This window comes from Gracilinanus agilis, chromosome 1 (genome assembly GCF_016433145.1).
Source record: "Gracilinanus agilis isolate LMUSP501 chromosome 1, AgileGrace, whole genome shotgun sequence".
NCBI lineage: Eukaryota > Metazoa > Chordata > Mammalia > Didelphimorphia > Didelphidae > Gracilinanus > Gracilinanus agilis.
The window spans coordinates 158,602,501-158,619,326 of record NC_058130.1 but is presented as its reverse complement, the minus strand read 5'-3'; the positions used below and the strand labels follow the sequence as shown (position 1 = coordinate 158,619,326).

The 16,826-nt window shown below is 34.5% G+C and overlaps 1 pseudogene; it reads right to left on the bottom strand.

Annotated features, from left to right (window-relative positions):
* Positions 1 to 15,982: 15,982 nt before the first annotated feature.
* Positions 15,983 to 16,362, bottom strand: LOC123231031 (annotated as a pseudogene).
* Positions 16,363 to 16,826: the final 464 nt, after the last annotated feature.

Genomic DNA, 16,826 nt, shown 5'->3' with positions numbered 1-16,826 from the left:
GAAGAAGAAGAATGCAAACTTCTAATGAATATAATGATGGTATTAGGATCATATAATTTAGCATGAAACATGAATTGAGAAATTATATAATTAAAATTATTGATTTGGATTTTTCCCTGTTCTCCCCATTCCCTTTAATGAGCATTTCCAATATGTCACTCATTATGCTCATGTTTAGACACTGGATTTAATGGCTTCTTCTTGAGAACTTCTCTCTACAGGAAATTCTGAGGTTCAACTCAAATTTGTGCCAAATAAGTGTTAAATCTGCTAAAACTTGATCAACATTTCTCTCAAAATGATGATATACCAATTCAGAAGGGGCATACAATTCAGAGCTCAGCTTCCTCTGATGAGCTAAATAATCAGAGTTTAACAACTAAAGCCTGGTCTTAGAACCCACTAAATACCCACCCAATATATAATTCTTGACTTTAATGAACTGAGCTTGAATGTCCTTCATTTCCCTTCCACCCACTGAATATATACTCTGTTCCATGGGTTCTTGTCCCTTGGATGCCCTTTCTTTCTTTATATTCACTCCTCATTATTCAATGCTTACTCTTCATTCCCTCAATAAATATTCTACTTTTTATTTTCTCTCTGACTCCAATTTTCTTGGCTAGAGACCACTTTACACTGTAACTACTAAACTGATGGCTAACTTTACTCATTCAATTACAATTTTACACTTCTTCACAAATATTCTAAGGTGCTAGATCTAACCACTATATCAAATCAAGTTTGTTGACCAGCATCTTATCTTGACTTTCTCATATGGATTCTTAGCCTGGGGTCCTTTAACATCTTTTAATTATTAATTGTATTGCAAAATCACTGGTATTCTTTGTTATCCTATGTATTTAATTTTATATATTACAAATTTTATAAAGTGATACATAGACTTCAATTGATTACCAAAATGCTCCATGACACACAGAAGACTAAAAAATAAGTTTTAATACCTTTTTCTCCTTTGATGGCTCTACAACATCATAACCTTTTACTGTAGATATCCAAAATGCTTTGTCTTTGGCTTTCTTCTCTTAAATCACTGACATTTCCAAATATTTGGAGAGTGGGGAGTATTTCTTTCCTTTTCTACTCAGAGAGCCATCCCTTGAAGCACAGATAAGGATAAAAAGAGAAAAAAATCAGCAAATCTAATTACATCAATGAAATAAGATATTATTATTAATGTTCCATATATGTAGCCATCTATCTCTGCAAAGAAGATAGATGCCTTCTTATATCATTTGGTAGATGCCAACTATGATAATTATATTTTCATAGAACTAAATTTTGATAATTTTGTTCTTTTCCTACCCATAAACAATTTTGTACCCATTGTATTTCATTTCACATCAGTTTGACTGTCATCCCAATGCTTTGCCGTATTACTATTTTAAATAATTTCTTACTGCAGAATAATATTCCGTTATATTCATTTACAAAATTCATGTACAACTTTTAAAATCATTTTCCAATTGATAGCTATCAACTTATTTTTTATCCTTTATGTTTATAAAAATATTCTGGAATAAATATTATGTTGAGTATGGAAACTCTCTCTCTCTGTAGTATTGATTTTCTTAGGAAACTCTAGCAGCAATATCTCTAGATCAAAGAGTATGAATATTTTGCTCACTTTTTTGCATAATTCAAAATTTATTTCAAAAATTGTTGGACCAATTCATAGCTCTGCTAATAGTACATTAGTATGCTTACTTCAGTCCTTAAATCTTTTGCATCACAAATAAATTCTGTGCTGTTTTGCCTGACATTCAAGTCCCCAGAGCCACACTGACCTATAAACTTTATCTTACATTAATATCTTCCATGCACTTTACATTCTATCCTAACTGTCTTGCTTCAGTGTCCCAAAATGATACCTATCTGTCATTCCACATCCACTTTTAAAGTGTTTACTATTTACTAGACATTGTGTTAAGGAAACATGACAATTACAATAACAATAGCAATTAAAAACACTCTCCCTTCAATGAACTTTTGTTCTCAAGTGGGAAGCAATATATACATAATTAGTAAGTGATATTTGTGGCAGGTAGTGGCACAATGGATATTACTCTGGGTCTGGAGTCAGAAAAACATGAGTTTAAATCTGGCTTCAGACATTTATCAGCTTTGTGACTTTACCCTTCTTGCCTCAGTTTCCCCAACTATAAAATTAGCTGGAGAAGGAAATGTCAAACTACTCCAGTATCTTTACTTAGAAAACCCCAAATGGGAAACTGAAAGATAGAAGTCAGGGAGCAGAACATTCACATCCAAATACTCTTCCTATTTAATTTCTTCTCATTGGTACAAGCTCCAATTGAGGCAACTAAGTGTTGCAAGTGGTTAGAGAGATGGATTCAGAGTCAGGAACACCTGACCTCAGACATTTACTAGATGCATAAACCTAGGCAAGTCAATTAAATCTGCTTGCCTCAGTTTCCTCAACTGTAAATTGGGGATGATAATAGTGTATATTTCACAGAGATGTTGTTTGGATCAAATAATATTCATAAAGTGCTTACCACACTGACACAGAGAAAGTACTAAATAAATTATTTTCCCTTTCCTAATAGTCCTCCACTCCAGATCACAGTTACTATCTTTCAGGCCTCTGAGGATCTCAAATGTGTGGGAAGGCCAAGTTGACTGAAAGACTGATGACTTCAGAAGAGCAGTGCATAAGTTCAGTCAAATGTTCACTGCCTAGGTTTCATTTTCAGATCATCAAGGCTGATAGAAAAGTGATACTCCTGATAAACTGTCAGAGGAGAAACTTTTTACTCACCTCTATACCAGTGATTCCCAAAGTGGGCACTACCATCCCCTGGTGGGTGCTGCAGTGATCCAGGGTAGTGGTGATGGTCACAGGTGCATTTATCTTTCCTATTAATTGCTATTAAAATAAAAAAAAATAATTTCCAGGGAGCTAAGTAATATTTTTTTCTATAAAGGGGGTGGTAGGCCAAAAAAGTTTGGGAACCATTGCTCTATACAAATAAGAGCAATCTAGGCTCTAATTGCTTTCTTGCTAAAAATCAGTCCTTGGCTTCCAAAAGTATCCTTGTGCAGTGACACATTTATGTAGCAGAACAGCAGAATTACATGAAGATATTTTGGCAGATTTCATATCTTTTTAGTTACTGCAGAGATGTATCTTTTACCATGTGAACATTTTTAGTAGCACTTGCTACTTAATATTGGGAGATGTATGGAAAAAATGAATTGTTTTCGTAAACTCTTCAATTAGTCCTTCAAATTTAGGACAGAATCTCATTTCCCTATTGTCTTTTAGTTCCATGAAGACAGAGGCTGAGTAAAGTTTGTTTTCAACCTAGCATGGTATTCTCTGCACAAGACTCAGCTTGAATTGATTTCTCATTTGAAGTCTCAGCTGAAGTTGAATTCAAATCTGAAAACATCAATCAATATAGGCAAAAGTGTCATATTTTTTTGAAGGGAAGAATTTAACATGTAAGCATACATGGCAAGTATTTTCATTTAAGAATCATAAATAAGAGGCTATGGATAATAAAACATGATAAAGATAATACATTCATGAACCACAAAGATTTGGAAAAATCTAATAAAAATGTTATTAAGGAAATCAAATATATGAGCTAGGTATTTTATAACTAAGAAATAATACATATATGGAAAAAATGAAGTGGAAAAAGCACACCATTGTTAAAGGAGTGTACTCCTGATCTGGAGTTACCTGGAGACAGGAACTGACACCTTTCACATTCTTTCCATTTGCTATATATTTGAAATTAGCTCACTGGAAAACATACTTCAGTAAACTCTACTAAAATATGTGTGAGTTAGACAATGGATTTTAAACTCACCTTTTTTAAAAATTTTAAAATTAATTAATTTTACAAATTTTTTCCATGTTTCCAACATTCATATTCTTTCCTTCCACTTTTTTCTTCCCCATCCCAGAGCCAACAAGCAATTACACTGGGTTGTACAAATGTTGTCACTTGATACCTATTTCCATATTATTTATTTTTGCTATAAAGCAATTTTTAAAGGCCTAACCCCCAAATTACATACCCATATATACATGTCATAAGTGATGTCATATGTTTTGTTTTTCATTTCTACTCCCACAGTTCTTTCTCTCAGTGTGGATAGCATTTTTCAGGAGTGTCCTGGCTTGTTGCATTGCTACTAGTAGCAAAGTCCATTACACTGGATTTTTCCACAATATTTTACTGTATGTGTACAGTGTTCTTCTGGTTCTGCTCATTTCACTCAGCATCAGTTCATTGAGATTCTCCTAGTTCATATGGAAAGCCTCCAGACCATCAATCCTTATAGCACAATAGTATTCCATCACTATCATATACTACAATTTCTTCAGCCATTCCTCAATTGAGGGATAGCCTCTCATTTTCAAACTTTTTGCCACTACAAAAAGTGAGGCTATGAATATTTTTGTACAAGTATTTTTCCTTATTATCTCTTTGAGGTCCAAACTCAGCAGTGGTATGGCTGGAACAAAGGGCAGGCATTCTTTTAAAGTCTTTTTGGCATAATTCCAAATTGGCTTCCAGAATAGTTGGATGAATTCATAACTCTACCAGCACGGCATTAGTGTCCTGATTTTGCCACATCCCCTTCAACATTTATTATTGTGGTTTATTGTCATATTGGCCGATCTTCTAGGTGTGGGGTGGTACCTTGGCATTGTTTTGATTTGCATTTCTCTAATTATGAGAGATTTAGAACACTTTTCATGTGCCTATTGATGCTTCTGATTTCTTTATCTGAAAACTGCCTATTCATGTCACTTGGCCATTTGTCAATTGAGAAATAGCTTGATTTTTTGTTCAATTGACTTAGCTCCTTATAAATTTGAGAAATGAGACCTTTGTCAGAAGTATTTTTATAAAATTTTACCCCCAATTTGTTCTAATTTTGGTTGCATTGGTTTTGTTTGCATAGAAAATTAATTAATTAAGAATATTTTTGATGGTTACATGATTCATATTCTTTGCTCCCCTCTTACCTTCCCCCTTCCCATAGCTAACAAGCAATTCAACTGAGTTTTGCATGTATTATTGAACAAGACCTATTTCCATATTATTAATATTTGTAATAAAGTGATCATTTAGGGTTTACATTCCTAATCATATACCCATTGAACTATGTGATCAAGCAAATGTTTTCCTTCTGTTTTCCTACTCCCACAGTTCTTTTTCTGAATCTGGATAGCATTCTTTCTCATAAGTCCCTCAGAATTGTGCTATATCATTGCATTGCTGCTAGTAGAGAAGTTAATTACTTTCGATTTTACCACAATGTCTATGTTGTACAGAAACTTTAAAATTTAATGTAATCAAAATTATTCATTTTACATTTTGTAGTGTTTTCTATCTCCTGCTTGGTCTTAAATTCCTTCCTTTCCCAAAGATATGACAGATATACTATTCTATGTTTACCTAATTTGTTTATGATTTCTCTCTTTGCATTTAAGTTATTTACCCAGTTAGAGTTAATCCTTTTTTAGGGTGTAAGATTTTGATCTAAGCCTAAATTCCCCATATTATTATTCAATTTTCCCAAATAGTGGGTTCTTGTCCCTAAAGCTGGAATATTTGAGTTTATTGTATACTATCTTGCTAAGGACATTTACCTCAAGTCTATTTCATTGATCAATCCTTCTACCTCTAAGCCAGTACCTTATATTTTTTTTAATTTTTTTAAACATTAATTAATATTTAATTTTTAGAAAAGCTAACATGGTTACATAATTCATGCTCTTACTTTCCCCTTCACCCCCCAAGTTCCCCCACCCCCATGGCTGATGCATATTTCCACTGGTTTTAACATATGTCATTGATCTAGACCTATTTCCAAATTGTTGATAGTTGCATTGGTGTGGTAGTTTCAAGTCTACATCCCCAATCATGTCCGCCCCAACCAATGTGTTCAAGCAGTTGTTTTTCTTCTGTGTTTCTACTCCTGTAGTTCTTCCTCTGGATGTGGGTAGCGTTCTTTTCTATCAGTCCCTCAGAATTGTCCTGGGTCATTGCATTGCTGCTAGTACAGAAATTCATTACATTCTATTTTACCACAGTGTATTGGTCTCTGTGTACAATGTTCTTCTGGCTCTGCTCCTCTTACTCTGCATCAGTTCCTGGAGAGCTTTCCAGTTCACATGGAATTTCTCCAGTTTATTATTCCTTTGAGCACAATAGTATTCCATCACCAGCATATACCACAATTTGTTCAGCCATTCCCTAATTGAAGGGCATACCCTCATTTTCCAGTCTTTTGCCACCACAAAAAGTGCAGCTATAAATATTTTTGTACAAGTCTGTTTATCTATGATCTCTTTGGGGTACAAACCCAACAATGGTATGGCTGGATCAAAGGGCAGGCATTCTTTTATAGCCCTTTGAGCATAGTTCCAAATTGTCAGCCAGAATGGTTGGATCAGTTCACAACTCCACCAGCAATGCTTTAATGTCCCAGTTTTGCCACATCCCCTCCAGCATTCATTACTCTCGCCTTCTTTCATTTTGGCCAATCTGCTAGGTGTGAGGTGATACCTCAGAGTTGTTTTGATTTGCATTTCTCTAATTATTAGAGATATAGAACACATTCTCATGTGCTTATTGATACTTTTGATTTCTTTACCTGAAAACTGCCTATTTGTGTCTCTTGCCCATTTATCAATTGGGGAATCGCTTGATTTTTTATACAATTGGTTTAATTCCTTGTATATTTGAGTAATTAGACCCCTGTCAGAGTTTTTTGTTATAAAGATTTTTTCCCAATTTGTTGTTTCCCTTCTGATTTTGGCTACATTGTTTTTGTTTGTACAAAAGCTTTTTAGTTTGATATAATCAAAATCATTTCTTATACATTTTGTAATTTTCTCTAACTCTTGCTTGGTTTTAAAATCTTTCCTTTCTCAGAGACCTGACGAGTAAACTATTCTATGTTCACTTAATTTATTTATAGTTTCCCTCTTTATATTCAAGTCATTCATCCATTCTGAATTTATCTTAGTGTAGGGTGTAAGATACTGATCAAAACCTAATCTCTCCCATATTGTTTTCCAACTTTCCCAGCAGTTTTTGTCAAATAGTGGATTTTTGTCCCAAAAGGTGGGTTCTTTGGAGTTATCATACACTGTCTTGCTGATGTCACTTACCCCAAGTCTATTCCACTGATCCTCCTCTCTGTCTCTTAGCCAGTACCATATTGTTTTGATGACTGTTGCTTTATAGTATAGTTTAATATCTGGTACTGCTAGCCCCCTTCCTTCACATTTTTTCATTATTTCCCTTGATATACTTGATCTTTTATTATTCCAGATGAACTTTGTTATAGGTTTTCCTAATTCAGTAAAAAAGTTTTTTGGTAGTTTGATAGGTATGGTGCTAAATAGGTTAATTAATTTGGGTAGAATGGTCATTTTTATTATGTTAGCTCATCCTACCTATGAGCAATCAATATTTTTCCAATTGTTTAGATCTAGTTTTAATTTTTTGGAAAGTGTTTTGTAGTTGTTTTTGTATAATTCCTGTGTTTGTTTTGGTAGATAGATTCCTAACTATTTTATATTATCTAGGGTGATTTTAAATGGAATTTCTCTTCCTAATTCTTGCTGCTGAGATGTGTTGGAAATATATAGAAATGCTGATGATTTCTGTGAGTTTATTTTGTATCCTGCAACTTTGCTAAAGTTGTTGATTATTTCCACTAGCTTTTCAGTTAATTCTCCAGGATTCTTTAAGTAGACCATATCATCTGCAAAGAGTGATAGCTTGGTCTCCTCGTTGCCTATTTTAACACCTTCAATTACTTTTTCTTCTCTAATTGCTACTGCTAGTGTTTCTAGTACAATGGAAAATAATAGAGGAGATAATGGGCATCCTTGTTTCACTGCTGATCTTATAGGAAAGGCTTCTAATTTATCCCCATTGCATATGATGCTTGTTGATGGTTTTAGATATATACTGTTTATTATTTTTAGGAAAGGTCCTTCTATTCCTGTACTTTCCAGGGTTTTCAATAGGAATGGGTGCTGTATTTTGTCAAAGGCTTTTTCAGCATCTATTGAGATAATCATGTGATTTTTATTTGTTAGATTGTTGATATGGTCAATTATGTGGATGGTTTTCCTAATGTTGAACCATCCTTTCATTCCTGGTATAAATCCCACCTGATCATTGTGGATGATCCTCTTGATCACTTGCTAGTATTCTATTTAAAATTTTTGCATCTATGTTCATTAGGGAAATTGGTCTGTAGTTTTCTTTCTCTGTTTTTGATCTACCTGGCTTTGGAATCAGTACCATATTTGTGTCATAAAAGGAATTTGGTAAGACTCCTTCTTTGCTTATTATATCAAATAATTTGTATAGTATTGTGATAAGTTGTTCTTTGAATGTTTGATAGAATTCACTTGTGAATCCATCAGGCCCTGGCGATTTTTTCTTAGTTCTTTGATGGCTTGTTCAATTTCTTTTTCTGATATGGGATTATTTAGGTATTCTATTTCTTCTGCTGTTAATCTAAGCAATTTGATTTTTGTAAATATTCATCCATATCCCCTAGATTGCTATATTTATTGCCATATAACTGGGCAAAATAGTTTCTAATGATTGCCTTAATTTCCCCTTCATTAGAGGTGAGGTTTCCCTTTTCATCTTTGATACTGTCAATTTGGTTTTCTTCTTTCCTTTTTTTATTAGATTGACCAGTACTTTGTCTATTTTATCTGTTTTTTCAAAATACCAGCCTCTAGTCTTGTTTATTAATTCAATAGTTCTTTTACATTCAATTTTATTAATTTCTCCCTTGATTTTTAGTATTTCTAATTTAGTTTTCATTTGGGGATTTTTAATTTGCTCACTTTCTAGTTTTTTAAGTTGCATGCCCAATTCATTAATCTCTGCCCTCCCTAATATGCACTCAAGAATATAAATTTCCCAGAGTTTTGTAGGATGTCTCATTATTGTCATTCTCTTCAATGAAATTGTTGATTGTTTCTATGATTTTTCTTTGACTAACTGGTTCTGGAGAATCATATTATTTAATTTCCAATTAGTTTTTGATTTGCCTGTCAGATGCCCTTACTAATTTTTATTTTTATTGCATTATGATCTGAGAAGGTTACATTTATTATTTCTGCTCCTTTTGCATTTGTTTGAAATGTTTCTATGCCCTATTACATGGTCAATCTTTGTGAATTTACCATGTGGAGCTGAAAAGAAGGTATATTCATTTTTCTTCCTATTTGTTTTTCTCCACATATCTATTAAATCTAATTTTTCTAGGACTTCATTCACCTCTCTTATCTCTTATTTATTTTTTTCATTTGATTTATCTAGATCTGAAAGAGGAATATTTAGATCCCCCACTAGTATGGTTTTACTATTTCCTTCTTTAGGTCTGCCACTTTCTCCCTTACGAATTTGGATACTATGCCATTTGGTGCATACATAGTGAGCACTGTTATTTCCTCATTGTCTATACTGCCTTTTACCAGGATGTAATAACCTTGCCTTTCTTTTTAAATCATATTTATTTTTACTTTGGCTTTGTCAGAAATCATGATCACCACTTCTGCCTTCTTTTTCTCATTTGAAGCCCAAAAGATTTTCCTCAAGCCCTTTATCTTAAACCTGTGTATGTCCACCCTCCTCATATGTGTTTCTTGTAGACAACATATGGTAGGCTTTTGGTTTCCAATCCACTCTGCTATTTGCTTCCGTTTTATGGGAGAGTTCATTGCATTCACATTTAGAGTTATAATTATCAGTTGTGTATTCCCCAACATTTTGCTATCCTCTTCTAGTTCTACTCCTTCTTCTTACACTATTTCCTTTTAAACCAGTGGTTTGCTTTAAGCCAGTAATGCTTGACCCCTCACTTGATTTACTTCTCTTTCTACCCCATCCCTTATTATTCCCCTTTTTAATTTTTAATGCCTAATGAATTCCCTCACCCTTCTTCTCCCCTCCATTTTTTGACTTCCCCACTCCCCTGTTCCCCTTGGGTTATTCCTTCTGATTTTGTCCGTAGGGTTACATAAAGTTCTATATCCCAATGGATATAGCTACTCTTCCCTCTCAGGTTTAATTCCACTGAGGGTAAGGTTTAAATATTACCTCTTAATGCTCTCTTCCTCTCCTTCTTATAATAACATTCATCCCCTCCCCTTCCCATGCCCTCTTTGTGTGTAATAGAATATCCTATTTTTCTTATTCATTCAAGTTTCTCTTGGTGACTTCTGCTATTCACCCCCATTTCCCACCCCACATATCATCTTAGACCATTTAGTTCTCCAACCTCTCCCTATGAATTATTCTTCTGATTACTATAATAGTGAATACTATAATAGTGAATAGAGTTCACTACAGAGAATTATATGTAGCATTTCTCCACATAGGAATACAGATAATTAGATCTTATTGAAGCCCTTAAAGAGGCAAATTTAAAAATGTATGAGTTTTCTTTCTTTCCCCTTTGTTTCTTATTTACCTTTTCATGTTTCTCTTGATTTTTGTTGTTGGATATAGAACTTTCCATTTAGGCCTAGTCTTTTCTGTGCAAATACTTGGAATTCTTCTATCTTGTTGAATGCCCAAACTTTCCCCTGGAAATATATAGTCAGTGTTGATGGGTAGGTGATCTTTGGTTTTAGACCCAGTTCTCTTGTCTTTCTGAATATCATATTCCAAGCCTTGTAGTCTTTTAGTGAGGAGGCTGCCAGATCCTGTATGATCCTGATTGGTGCTCCTTGATATCTGAATTGTCTCTTTCTGGCTTGTTGTAAAAATTTTCTTTTACTTAGAAGCCCTTGAATTTGGCTATTATATTCCTGGGGGTTGTCTTTTCTGGGTCTAGTGTAGAGGGTAGTCTATGGATACTTTCAATGTCTATATTGCCCTCTTTTTGTAGAACTTCAGGGAAATTTTGCTGAGTAATTTCTTTTAGTATGTACTCCAAATTTCTATTAATTTCTTCTTTTTCAGGAAGACCAATGATTCTCAAATTCTCTCTTCTAGACCTGTTTTCTTGGTCTGTCACTTTCTCATTGAGATATTTCATGTTTCCTTCTATTTTATCAGTCTTTTGACTGTTTTATTTGTTCTTGCTGTCTTGAGAGATTATTAGCTTCTAATTGCTCAATTCTAGCCTTTAGGCTGGTTTTCCTTTTCAATCTGGTCATTTCTGGTTTTCAATTTGCTTATCAGTTCATTTGATTTCTGAGCCTAACTTTCCAATTCCAAAATTCTGCCTTTTAAACTGTTATTTTCTTGCCAGATATTTTCCATCTTTCTCATCATCAGATTTGAACTCTTCAATAGCTTATGGCCAGTTTTCATTATTTTGGGAAGGTTTGGATACGATTACTTGTTTGTTCTCCTCTGCTGTTTGCTCTGTTGTCTGGATTTTATCTGTGTCAAAGTTGTTGAGTGTTCCAGATTTCTTCTTGATGATCTTTCTCTTCTGGGATTCTGATTTTGGCTTGCCATTGTTGTTAGCCCAGTGCCTTCTCAGCTGTGTCCTCACACTCAGGGTCTGTCTGTACTCTTTAGGCTCCAGATGTCTCAGGTCTTGTTGTTCTCAGGGTGAAGTCTCCTGGTGGGCCCCTTGCTTGTTCCTCTGCCCAAGGCTCTTTTAACAGTCTCAGGGCAGTGCTTCACAGTTGTGTTCCCCTCTATAGTAGGTCCCCACTCAAGGTCCTCACTTGTGCTCAGGATTCATGTCTGGGCTTGTGTCGACTCCTGCATTCGTGCCTGCACTTAGGGTCTGTGGTCAAAGTCCATGCATGTTCTTTAGTCTTTTGGGGTCTTAAGTCTTGTTGCTCTCAGGAGCAGGCCCTGGTGACCCCAGGTAGCTGCCAAGGACTTAATGTGTGCCCTAAATTTGCCCTAACTCTTATGTGCTGGCTTTGGCATTGTAGGTGGTATGGGGTGGGGGAGGGGTTTGCTCAGTTCATGTTTTAGTGAGAGCTGTTTCACCCCTTTATAGCATTGAAATGCCCCAATTCCATGTACCTCCAATGCTGTGCCCTGTTGTGGGGTCCCTTTGTTCCTCTGGATTTGTTTTTTTGTCTTCTTGAGGAGTCCTATATGTTTTGGTTAGGAGAGGTTAAGCAGCTACTTTTACTCTGCCTCCATCTTAACCAGGAAGTCTTTCAATCAGTACCTTATATTTTTTGATAATCACTGCTTTATAGTATAGTTTCAGATATGATAAAGCTAGGCCTCTAGCCTTCAAATTTTTTTCATAATTTCCCTTGATATTCTTGATCTTTTGTTCTTGCAGATGACTTTTGTAATAAGTTTTTCTAATTCTATAAAAAAGTGTTTTCATAGTTTGATAGGTATAGTGCTGAATAAGTAAATTAATTTAAGTAGGATTATAATTTTTATTATATTAGTTTTTCTTAACCATGAGCAATTGCTGTTTTGCCAGTTGTTTTGATCTAGTTTTTTTGTGTGAAGAGTGTTTTGTAGTTGTGTTCATATAATTCCTGAATTTGTCTTGGCAAGTAGATTCTCAGGTATTTTATCTTGTCTAGAGTAATTTTAAATGGAATTTTTCTTTCTAACTCGTGCTGCTGGGTTTTGTTGGAAACATGGGAATTCTTATGATTTATGTGGGTTTATTTTGTACCCTGCAACTTTGGTAAAGTTATTGATTGTTTCTACTAGTTTTTTTTTTTAGTAAATTTTCTTGGTTCCTCTATATATACCATCGCGTCATCTGTAAAGAGTGATAGTTTAACTTCCTTATTGCCTCCTTTGATCTCTTCAATTTCTTTTCTTCTCTAATTGCTATTGCTAGCTGTAGTACAACATGTCAGCCCTGCAAAGCTTTGCTGCAGAAATTTTCTGACAGCTGATAGGGTTTGGAATCTTGAGGAAAAGTCAGTTGACCTGGAAGACTTGTGGAGAGTAAAAGGGTCAAACTGTGCTCTTTCTTTGGATTAAAACCTGGCCTATATTCTGCAGCTTTTCTCTTAAAATTATTAGCTTAATTATTTCTTTTGAATTTCCCTAACCTCCCTTATTTCCCATCTTCATTTACCTGCCTGAATTTCTGTTGAGGTTTTGAAAGGAAGGTAGATTGGAGTTTAAGCTTTAAACTTGATAGTTTAAACAGTCAAATAGGGCTTACCTTTGTTACAAAATTATCTATGGAATCATTGTACCCAACTTTCCTAACCCTATTGATTACAAAACCACTTGAGAGCTGAATTAAGGCAGGTCCTTTCTCAGTTTCACGTTCCTGAAGCTTTCTCTTGGCGGCTGTTAGGGTTACCTTTCATCCTCTATCCTTTCCAATCAACCCTTAAATTAATAAACACAGTTTGTCTTTTAATCAAAACCTTTGGCTACTTGATTAGTTAATTGATAAGAGAGGGAGAAGGGAACAAAGGAATCATATTGTCTCTGAATTGTGAAGGCAGGTGAAGGTGTCCATTTTGGAGGAAGTGCAATCTTATACTTCCTATGAACTGTTCCTTTGTAAACCTGAGGAACTGACTAGCAGCCCTCTAGTCACTTTCAAGCCATTCTTGGCTAGCCCTAACCTTTGTCTGTAGAAGTGCCCTTCCTACTTTGAAGGGTTCAGTCTGTTTCCCTTAAGTATCTCTGTCCCAAGCCTGTGTCCCAGTCTGGGTCTCCCAGGTTGTGGCTGTTTGCCCAAAATATCTCATCCTCTCCCTTGTAACTCTTTATACCTCTGTTTTTATATTCCGTAAACTCAGCTATTCCTTTGCTTCTCCTACCACTTAAATTTACCACCTTTACCATTATACCTTCCTTATTGACTTTACTGCCTTAGGGATTCACAAACCCCTATCCACAGTGTCTTCTCCCTATTCACATCTACCTTTAGTACCTTGCCTGCCTTATCCTCTATTACAACCCTACCTTCAGCCTATTCCCTTAATTACCTCCAGCCTTTGGTCCCATATCACCCCATTACCTCAGTATCTTATCACATCTGTCATATTCCCTTATTACATCCAGCTACTCCCCCTAGCCTAATCCTCTTATTACACTGCTAATTTCCCTTATTACATTGCATTTCTAGTACAATATTAAATAGTAGTTGTGATAATGGGCATACCTACTTCATTCCTGATCTTTTTGGAAGGTATCTAACTTATACCCATTGCAGATGATATTTGTTGTTGGATTTACATTTATTTAAATTATTTTTAAATTATTATTTATTTAAATTTATTTAAATTCTTTTTTATTATTTTGAGGAAAGGCCCTTTTATTCCTATATAGGAAGGGGTGTTATATTTTTGGAAGGTTTTTTCTGCATCTATTGAGATAGTCACATGATTTCTGTTGGTTTTGTTGTTGGTATGGTCAATTATGTGGATGGTTTTCCTAATATTAAACCATCCCTGCATTCCCAGTATAAATCCCACCTGGTCATAGTGAATAATTCCTGTTATAACTTGTTATAGCCTTGTTGTAGCCTTTTAACTAGTTTTTTATTTAATAATTTTGCATCTATGTTCGTTAAGGATATTGGTCTATAGTTTTCCTTCTCTGTTTTTGGTCTTCCTGACATGGGAATCAATATCATATTTGGATCATAAAAATAATTGGGTAAGACTCATTCTTTGCCTATTTTGTCAGATAGTTTGTAGAACATCAGGATGAATTGATCTTTAAATGTTTGATAGAATTCACTTGTGAATTCATCTGACCATGGCGATTTTTTCTTAGGGAGTTCTTTGACGGCTTGTTCAATTTTTTTTTCTTATAAGGGATTATTTAAATATTCTATTTCTTCTTCTGTTAACATAGGCAATTTATATATTTGTAAGTAGTCAACCATTTCACCTATATTGCCATATTTATTCTCATATGATTGGGCAAAATAGTTCTTAATTATTACCTTAATATCTAATTCATTAGAGGTGAGATCACCCTTTTTGTTTATGATACTGTTAATTTGGTTCTCTTTTTTCTTTTTCTTGATTAGATTAACAAATACTTTTATCTATTTTATTTGTTTGCTTTTTTCAAAATAACAGCTCCTACTCTTATTTATTAGTGCAATAGTTCTTTTACTTTCAATTTTACTAATTTCTCCTTTGATTTTTAGGACTTCCAATTTGGTCTTTTTCTGAGAATTTTTAATTTATTTTTTTAAGTTGCATTCCCAATTCTTTAATCTCTTCTTTCTCTTTTTGGTTAATATGGGCTCTCGAGGATATAAATTTTCCCTTGATTACTGCTTTTTCAATATCCCCAAAATTGTGATATGTTGTTTCTTAATTGTCATTCTCTTCAGGGAAATCATTAATTGCTTCTATGATTTGTTCTTTAAAGAACCAGGTTTGCTGAATCAGATTACCTAATTTCTACTTAATTTTTTATTTGCCTCTCCTTGTACCCATACTAATTATAATTTTTATAGCATTATGATCTGAAAAGGTTGCATTTATTATTTTTGCTTTTCTGCATTTGTTTGCAATGTTTTTATACCCCAGGACATATTCAGTCTTTGTGAACATACCATGTGTTGCTGAAAAGAAGATATACTCTTTTTATCCCTATTTACTTTTCTCCATGTTTCTATTAACTTTAATTTTTAAAAGATTTAATTCATATCTTTTACTTCTTTCTAATTTATTTTTTGGTTTTATTTATCTATATCTGATAGAGGGATATTGAGTTCTCCCACTAGTATAGTTTTACTATCAATTTCATCCTTAAACTCCACTAGTTTCTTCTTTAAAAAAATAGATGCTATACCATTTGTTGCATATATGTTGAGTACTGATATTACTTTATTGTCTATACTGCCTTTTATCAATATGTAATTACCTTCCGTATCTCTTTTAATTACTTATTTTTTATTTTGACTTCATCAGATATCATGATTGTGACTTCTGCCTTCTTCTTTTTTTTTTTTTGCAAAAAATGTGAAATTTTATTTAGTCAATTTTCATATTCTAGATCCTTGAGGGATAGAGCATCACTCAGATCCTGTGTCCAATGGCCTTGGCAGGAAGATTGCTTCTGAACTTGGCTCGAACCATCCCACTATTTCCATGAGCCCTAGTAACTTTCCCCCAAATCACTCTTGTTCTGTTGGGTTTCCCACCAGGAGTTACTGTGTTGTTTTTTGCTTTGTACACATAGGCACATCTCTTGCCTAAGTAGAATTCAGTTTCATCTCAGGCATAGACTCCTTCAATTTTGAGAAGAGCTGTGTGTTCTCTCTGGTTTTGTAGGCCTCGCTTGTAGCCAGCAAAAATTGCCTTAGACCAGAGCCTTCCAGACATTTTGCTGTTCTAGAAGTCCTGTTTCTAGCAGGCCTCCAGAGCCACAAGATGGCAGAAAAAGGAAGTGCTGCCTTCTTTTTTGCAGTTGATGCCCAATGAATTTTGCTTCAGCTTCTTACCTTTACCTTGGTGTGTGTCTTCCTGTCTCACGTGTGTTTCTTGTAGACAACATATGGCAGGGTTTTGGTTTCTAATCGACTATGCTATCTGCTACCATTTTATTCATTTGGTCATCCCATTCACATTCAGAGTTATGATTACCACCTGTGTATTCCCAATCATTTTGATTTCCTCTTTTAGTTCTGACCTTTCTTCTTTCACTATTTCCCTCTACACAAGTGTTTTGCTTTTAATCAGTAGCCTTTCCCCCACCCTTATTTACTTTCCTTCCTAAGCCCCTTCTTATTCCTCTCTTAATTCTCTTTAAGATCTACTAATCACCCCCCCTCACCTTTGCCTCTCTTTTATTACTATCTGACCCACTCACCCTATTCGTTATTCTCTCTCAACT